This window comes from Sorghum bicolor, chromosome 3 (assembly GCF_000003195.3).
Source record: "Sorghum bicolor cultivar BTx623 chromosome 3, Sorghum_bicolor_NCBIv3, whole genome shotgun sequence".
In the NCBI taxonomy this organism is placed as follows: Eukaryota; Viridiplantae; Streptophyta; class Magnoliopsida; order Poales; family Poaceae; genus Sorghum; species Sorghum bicolor.
The window spans coordinates 59,794,925-59,801,754 of record NC_012872.2 but is presented as its reverse complement, the minus strand read 5'-3'; the positions used below and the strand labels follow the sequence as shown (position 1 = coordinate 59,801,754).

Here is a 6,830-nt window from a genome sequence, read left to right as displayed (position 1 = left end):
ATGAATCTTTTAAATCTACTTAATCCATAATTGAATAATAATTGTCAAATAAAAATAAAAGTGTTATAGTACCTAAAACTAAAAAAATCACAAACAAACAAGGCCTAAAGCTTTGTATAGTCTTCCTGTCAAGGTACAGATAATTCGTATAGGCCATCAAGATGATAACCTTCGAAAGACTCCTCATTGCCTCAGCACACGGCGGCGCCCTCCACAACTCCAGCGGCTCTGCGCGGCGTCCTTCGAACCCCTCGACAATTTAGCAGCGTACGCGAATTTAGGCTAGGCCCAAAGAAGCCCAACATGCGAAATTTGGCCCAAGTCCCAGCTATCATAAATATATACATATAGTGCCCAAAAACCCTACGTAGGTTTCATTCCCTCCCCATCCTCAGCCGCCGCACGCACGCTCTCGCTCCTCTTGTCCACTCCCGCAGTGCGCGGCCACCGTCGCGCGCGCGAGCGCTACCGTGCGTCTGCGCCGGACATCAAACGAAGCCCCCAGCCGAAGGCTTCTGCTCCTTCGCGTGCAGGCGTGCAGCATGCCCCCTGTGCTCCCAGCGCCAACTCAGGAGACCAGGAGTGATTGGGCGTCTGCTGCTCGTACTTTGGTCTGCAGGGAAGATGATCTTGCGTCTCCAGTTTCTCAACCTGATTGGGGACAACGGAAGGTGCACTTGTAGATTTTTGTGAGATTTTTTTGCGATTTGTTTGCAAATTTGTTATGCAAGGGAGCTGTGATTGTGATCTAGAGTTTATTTCATGTTGCTGCAAGATACGTCAAGATGCGTCGGGTATGGTTTGCCTGGTCGGGGACGGGGATGGTAAAATCTATCCCCTAGACTGGGGACGGGGATGGGGAGCGGGACAAATTTGCTGTGCCGGGGATGAGAATGTTCTCCTCATACCCGTTGGGGATGTACCCGTTGCCATCTTACCCATAGCGAAGCGCTACCCGTCCGCTTAGCCCTTCAGCGCGCCGAAGCGTGCGCTTAGTGCCGCCTTTTGGAATCTTGGTTTATTTGTGATAGAAGGAATGCTATATTGCTTGGTATATTGATGGTTAGTTGTCTTCTCAAGCACGGCCCTTAAGATCGCCTCCCTTCATTCACGTGGGAGCGTTTCGAGTCATAGCTGTGCAAGATTGATGATGAGGAACCAGAGAGTTTTTCTCTGGGTCCTCTCTCTTCCTCTCTGTTTTAGGTGCCTTCATCTTGCTATTGTGTATCCTGTGGTGTTTGCTTGGTCTCAGTCAGTTGCTTTTTGCACTGATTTTGCTGAGTCATTCCTGCTCGGTACCATCGCTAAATTGAATGAAGGTGCCTATATCATGGAAGTGAACATGATTTCTGTTTGTTTAGTTTCATTTTCTGTTTACTTGTGTACAATCCAGTTGCACTTTGTCTTACCAGTTATTTTTGGCTTCTATAGCCTGTGCTCAATCGGACATCAAAATCAATTGAGAATAATTTCTAACTGCAGATTGGCTTGTCTGTATATTTGCTCCGATAGCTGAATTTATGTTTACTGTCAATTGACCTCCCCGTCACCTGTTAGTGGTGATTTAGTTTATATAAATACACATAATATGTTGTTTGCTCTGTTATGAGCTTTCAGACAGTTTTTTGTTTGTTTGTTTTGTATACCAGTTTTAGTTGGATTAGTTTTTGCAAGTTATTTTTCTAGGCACTCAGATCTTCCTTTTTCTTTTGACTAGAATTTGACAAATTTTGCATTTTCTAGGTGGCATGAAGGTTAAAGCTGATACTGATGAGTCCTCACCTGCTGCTATGCTTGCCTCACAGGATCTTGCACAGAGATGCAAGGTATTTTGTTACTGTGGAAGAAATACATTTGTTGTCGATGAGTTGGTTCTCAGTTTCTTATTTCCCATTCGCAGGAGCTTGGAATTACTACATTGCATATTAAACTCCATGCTACTGGTGGAAACAAGACCAAAACCCCTGGCCCTGAAATATTTTTACACTATAGTTTTCATCATGTAGAGTGTAAAAAAATATATAGTATAATTTTCTACGCCACCAAATTTGACAAGAAACAGAATGTCTTCGAGTGATCTAAGAAATAGAATGTCTTTGAGCAATCTAATTTTTTTTAATGTCTGCTGGCAAATGGCATCATTCTGCGTATCCTACAGCCAATTCTCCCATTTATTAATGGTACGAAACCACTCTTTGGAACAGCCCTAATAATAATGAACCATGTTGTACGTGAAGCTTACTTATATATTTTACTCTAAAAAAGCGATACCGCAATAATAGTCCTTTTAATTTCAAATATCACTTTGCTTTAGTGATAAAGAAGGAAGTTTAAAAAAATGAAGGAAAATTAATTGCAAGATTGGACAGTTAGACTAAAGCTTAGGACATCATTATCTTAATGAAATTATAGTGTTTTACTCCTGTGTAGTGCCAACACAAAAGTTTTTTTAACAATATTACCGAAGTGTAATAATGATTTTATAAAAGAAACTGTTTATTTAGATGCCTTAAAAATTTCAAAAGTTTACAGAATTTTCTTATCAAATATTTAGACATATGTATAAAATATTAAATATAGATAAAAAATTAATTATACAGTTTATCAATAATTAGTGAGATAAATCTTTTTAAACTTAGTTTAATCTATGATTGAATAATAATTTATCAAATACAAATTTAAATACTACAGTATATAACTTAAATTTTTTTACATCTAAGGCCGTGTTTAGTTTGTGGACGAAAAGATTTCGCGACACTGTAGCACTTTTGTTTGTTTGTGGTAATTATTATCCAATTATAGCCTAACTAGGTTTAAAAGATTCGTCTCGTAAATTTTGACTAAACTGTAAAATTAATTTTTATTTTCGTTTATATTTAATACTTCATGCATGCGGCTGATTCGATGTGATAAGGAATTTTAAAAAAATTTGATATTTTGGGTGTAAGTAAACAAGACCTAAACAAGACACAAAAGAAAGTCCTGTAGTGCTACAGAGAAGGCTATCTGGCTATTTGGCTTGACGTGACGACAGGTATATCTTGACAGGTATATCTGATTGAGGTGACAGGCATATCTGAGGTGACTACTCATCCGATGATGCCCTCTTCACCGTTTTTTTCCGGCTTTACTTCCATCGAGAAACCCAAAATTACCTAAATTTTTTTTTAAGATTCTCCATCACATCAAATCTTTAGATACATGTATGAAGTATTAAATATAAACAAAAATAAAAACTAATTGCACAGTTTGGTCAGAATTGATGAGACGAATTTTTTTAGCCTAGTTAGTCTATGGTTAGACAATAATTACCATAAACAAACGAAAGTGCTACAGTGTCACGAAATTTTTTCCATCGGCAACTAAACAAGACCTAGGCATTCGCGTTGTATAGTACCGAAAAGATTTCGGATTTCGATACTGTAGCACTTTCGTTTGTTTGTGACAAATATTATCCAATCATAGACTAACTATGCTCAAAAGATTCATCTCGCAATTTACAGATAAACTGTGTAATTAGTTTTTGTTTTCATCTATATCTAATGCTTCATGCATGTGTCCCAAGATTCGATGTGACGGGAAATCTTGAAAAGTTTTTGGATTTCGGGGTGAACTAAACAAGGTCATTGTTTAGATGCACCCAAAACTTTACAGAGCTTTTTACATGTATGACACTATAAAAGATTGATCAAACCAGAAGGCCACTAAAAAGTTGTTTCGCACCGCTGTGCCTAACTTCATCTTCAGCTATACCCGTGTGCCATTCCGTCTTCATTCTGTTAGTTTTCTTCTGTTTAAGAGATCTGATACGTAGGTCCCGGATAGCACAATGTTCTTTTTGCCCCTCCTGTTATTTAAGAGATAGCCTCTTTCCATGAGCTCCCGGAGCCTCATCTGGCCCTGAGCGCCGCCGCACTGCTGGTCCAGAGCACCATGCCGGGTACATGATTGGGGCCGGGCGAGGCGACAGCGACGCCCGCGGCCGCGCGCGGAGGTGGCAGCCCACGCGTCCCCGCCACCGAGGCGCGCCGGGAGGCGGCCGTGAGCCCGCCACGCGACGACTGCGACGCTCGCTCGCGCGGGGCCCTGGTACGTCCGTCCAGTACACAGACCGCGACGGCGACGACCCCTGTGTGCACCGATGCGCGCGCAGGGACATGCATCGCCGGCGCCGAAACACGGCCTCGTCCATAGCTGGTTTTTGGTTCGACAGATACAGACACTAGTACGTACTATTTCATAGAGAGACACTGATTTGTTCTCGCTCGACCGTACTAGTTTCCACGGATCAGCAGGTCCGTGCTCCCGTGAATTTTTTTGGTCGCCGTTGTTACATGTATGTAGTCGCTCACGCGTCAAGGAGCTCAGACAACTGCATGTTGAACAGCGCGGCGGCGGCGGCGGCGCTCGTGCTTGCGCTCGCGCCTCCGTACGTCGTGGTGGTGGTGGAGGTGGAGTGATTCAACCGCGCCACCGGGCTGGAGGACGGTGTGGACACGCCGGAGCCGACGTTGTTGTTGCTGCTTGTCACCGTGCTGCTCCACTGCTGCAGGTTCGACGCGTCGGCGGCCTGCACCATCTACATCAGTGTAGCCAATCACGTATCTGTGCTTGTCCTAATGCCCTGCTATTGTGCATCTTAGTCACTTCTATTAATCGACGCCAATACTTAAAAAAACAAAACAGTTTCAACTAACGTTCCTTCTAGTTCTCTCTAAAAAAAAAAAACTAAGGTTCTTTCTACGCTTCGTTTCAACGGACATATCAGATGGTGGACTCCTGAGAGCATTTTAATTATGGATTTTGCAATAAAAAAATTTGAGAAGAAGAGCTATTTGGTTCGAAACTTCGAGCCAGCACTGGAGCTACCGGATCTGCCATGTCAACTGTGCATGTCCACGTTAAAGATGTACTCCTTCTAGAATGACACATGGGTATAGCCGAAGATGAAGTTGGACAGGGGCATTCAAGTCTATTGCCAGGCCACTTAACTGCCGTTAAACTTCAAAATGGACGGAATGGCACACGGGTATAGCCGAAGATGAAGTTGGACATAACGGTGCGAAACAACTTTTTAATGGCCTCCTGGTTTGGTCAATTTTTCATAATGACATACAGGTAAAAGGCTCAACTTTACAAGATTCCCCATCACATCGAATCTTACGGCACATGCATGAAACATTAAATATAGATAAAAAAGATAACTAAATGCACAGTTTATATGTAAATCACGAGATGAATCATTTAAGCCTAGTTGTTCCATGATTGGACAATGTTTGTCAAATAAAAACGAAAGTGCTACCGTGTCAAAATCCAAAAAGTTTTTGGATCTAAACAAAGCCTTAGTTCCTTCTCGAAAATTTTTCACCTTTGTTTGTGGTAATTATTGTCCAATTATGAACTAACTAGGCTTAAAATATTCGTTTCGTAAATTTCAACCAAACTATGCAATTAATTTTATTTTTGTTTATATTTAATACTCTATATATACGTCTAAAAATTTGATGTGACAGATAATCTTAAAAAGTTTTTGAATTTTGGGTAGAAGTGGGCTTGTTTAGATTGGAGATGAAATTTTTTTGGATGTCACATCGGATGTGTCACAAGGATGTCGGGAGAGGTTTTTACAAACTAATAAAAAAACAAATTACATAGCCTATCAGGAAACTGCAAGACAAATCTATTAAGGCCTTGTTCAGTTCGCAAAAACTTTGGGTTTGTTTGCACTGTAGCACTTTCGTTTTTATTTGACAAATATTATCCAATTTTGGAGTAACTAGGTTTAAAAGATTCGCCTCGCGATTTACAGATAAACTGTACAATTAGTTTTTGTTTTCATGTATATTTAATGCATCATACATATGCCGCAAGATTTGATTTGACGGGGAATCTTGAAAATTTTTGGAACTAAACAAGGCCTAAGCATAATTAATCCGTCATTAGCACATGTGGGTTACTGTAGAATTTAAGGCTAATCATGGAGTAACTAGGCTTAAAAGATTCGTCTCATGATTTGAAACCAAACTGTGTAATTAGTTTATTTTTTATATACATTTAATGTTTCATGCATGTGTCTAAAAATTTGATGGAATGGATGAAAAAATTTTGGGTGGAAAACTAAACAAGGCCTAAAGGCTAGCAACTCCAACAGTCTGAGGAGGTGACAGGCATATCTGAGGTGACTACTCATCCGATGATGGCCTCTTCACCGCTTTTTTTTTTCGTGTTGTTTAGCAACCCAATAGTTTGCTAAAAATACTTTACGTCTTAAATTTTTTGTCAAAACCATAAAAGACATTGTCCAATAAATTGGCAAAACTATTTAGCAATTTTATGAGCTTAGCAAAATTCTCTCTTCACTTGGCAAATATGCCAAGTCCTTGGCATCACGTGTATCCCAATTTGCCAACTAGTTTTGCCAACTTGTTGGAGACTAAAATTTGTGATTTTGACAAAAATCCTAGGATGCCAAGTTCTTTTGCCAAGCCCAAGTAGCAAACTGTTGGAGAAGGCTTCTTTTTTACTTAGAGCATCTCCAACCATTATGCATTTGAAGTTATGCATTTTAGGCAAATTACAAACCCCCAAATGAAAATGGTAAGGCTAAAATTGGGTGATCTCCAACCGTTATGCAAAATGCCAAGTCCATCATCTTTTTTTTCCCGGAAATTTTGTTTCACGGCACTCCTTCATGCGCGGCCAATCGATCCCGCGCCAAACAGCCCGCCGTCGTCTCCCGTTCACCAATTCCCGTGCCAAACAGCCGCGCAGTACCGATCGTGAGCTGCGCAGTTCGTCGTTCCCGTTGGCAATACCGATCTCCCGTTCTG

At 40.9% G+C, this 6,830-nt stretch overlaps 1 long non-coding RNA gene across 1 annotated transcript; it reads left to right on the top strand.

Annotated features, from left to right (window-relative positions):
- Positions 359-2,117, top strand: LOC110433431. The gene is made up of 3 exons (XR_002450859.1): positions 359-671; positions 1,744-1,826; positions 1,901-2,117. It is a non-coding gene; the product is annotated as an uncharacterized LOC110433431 (long non-coding RNA).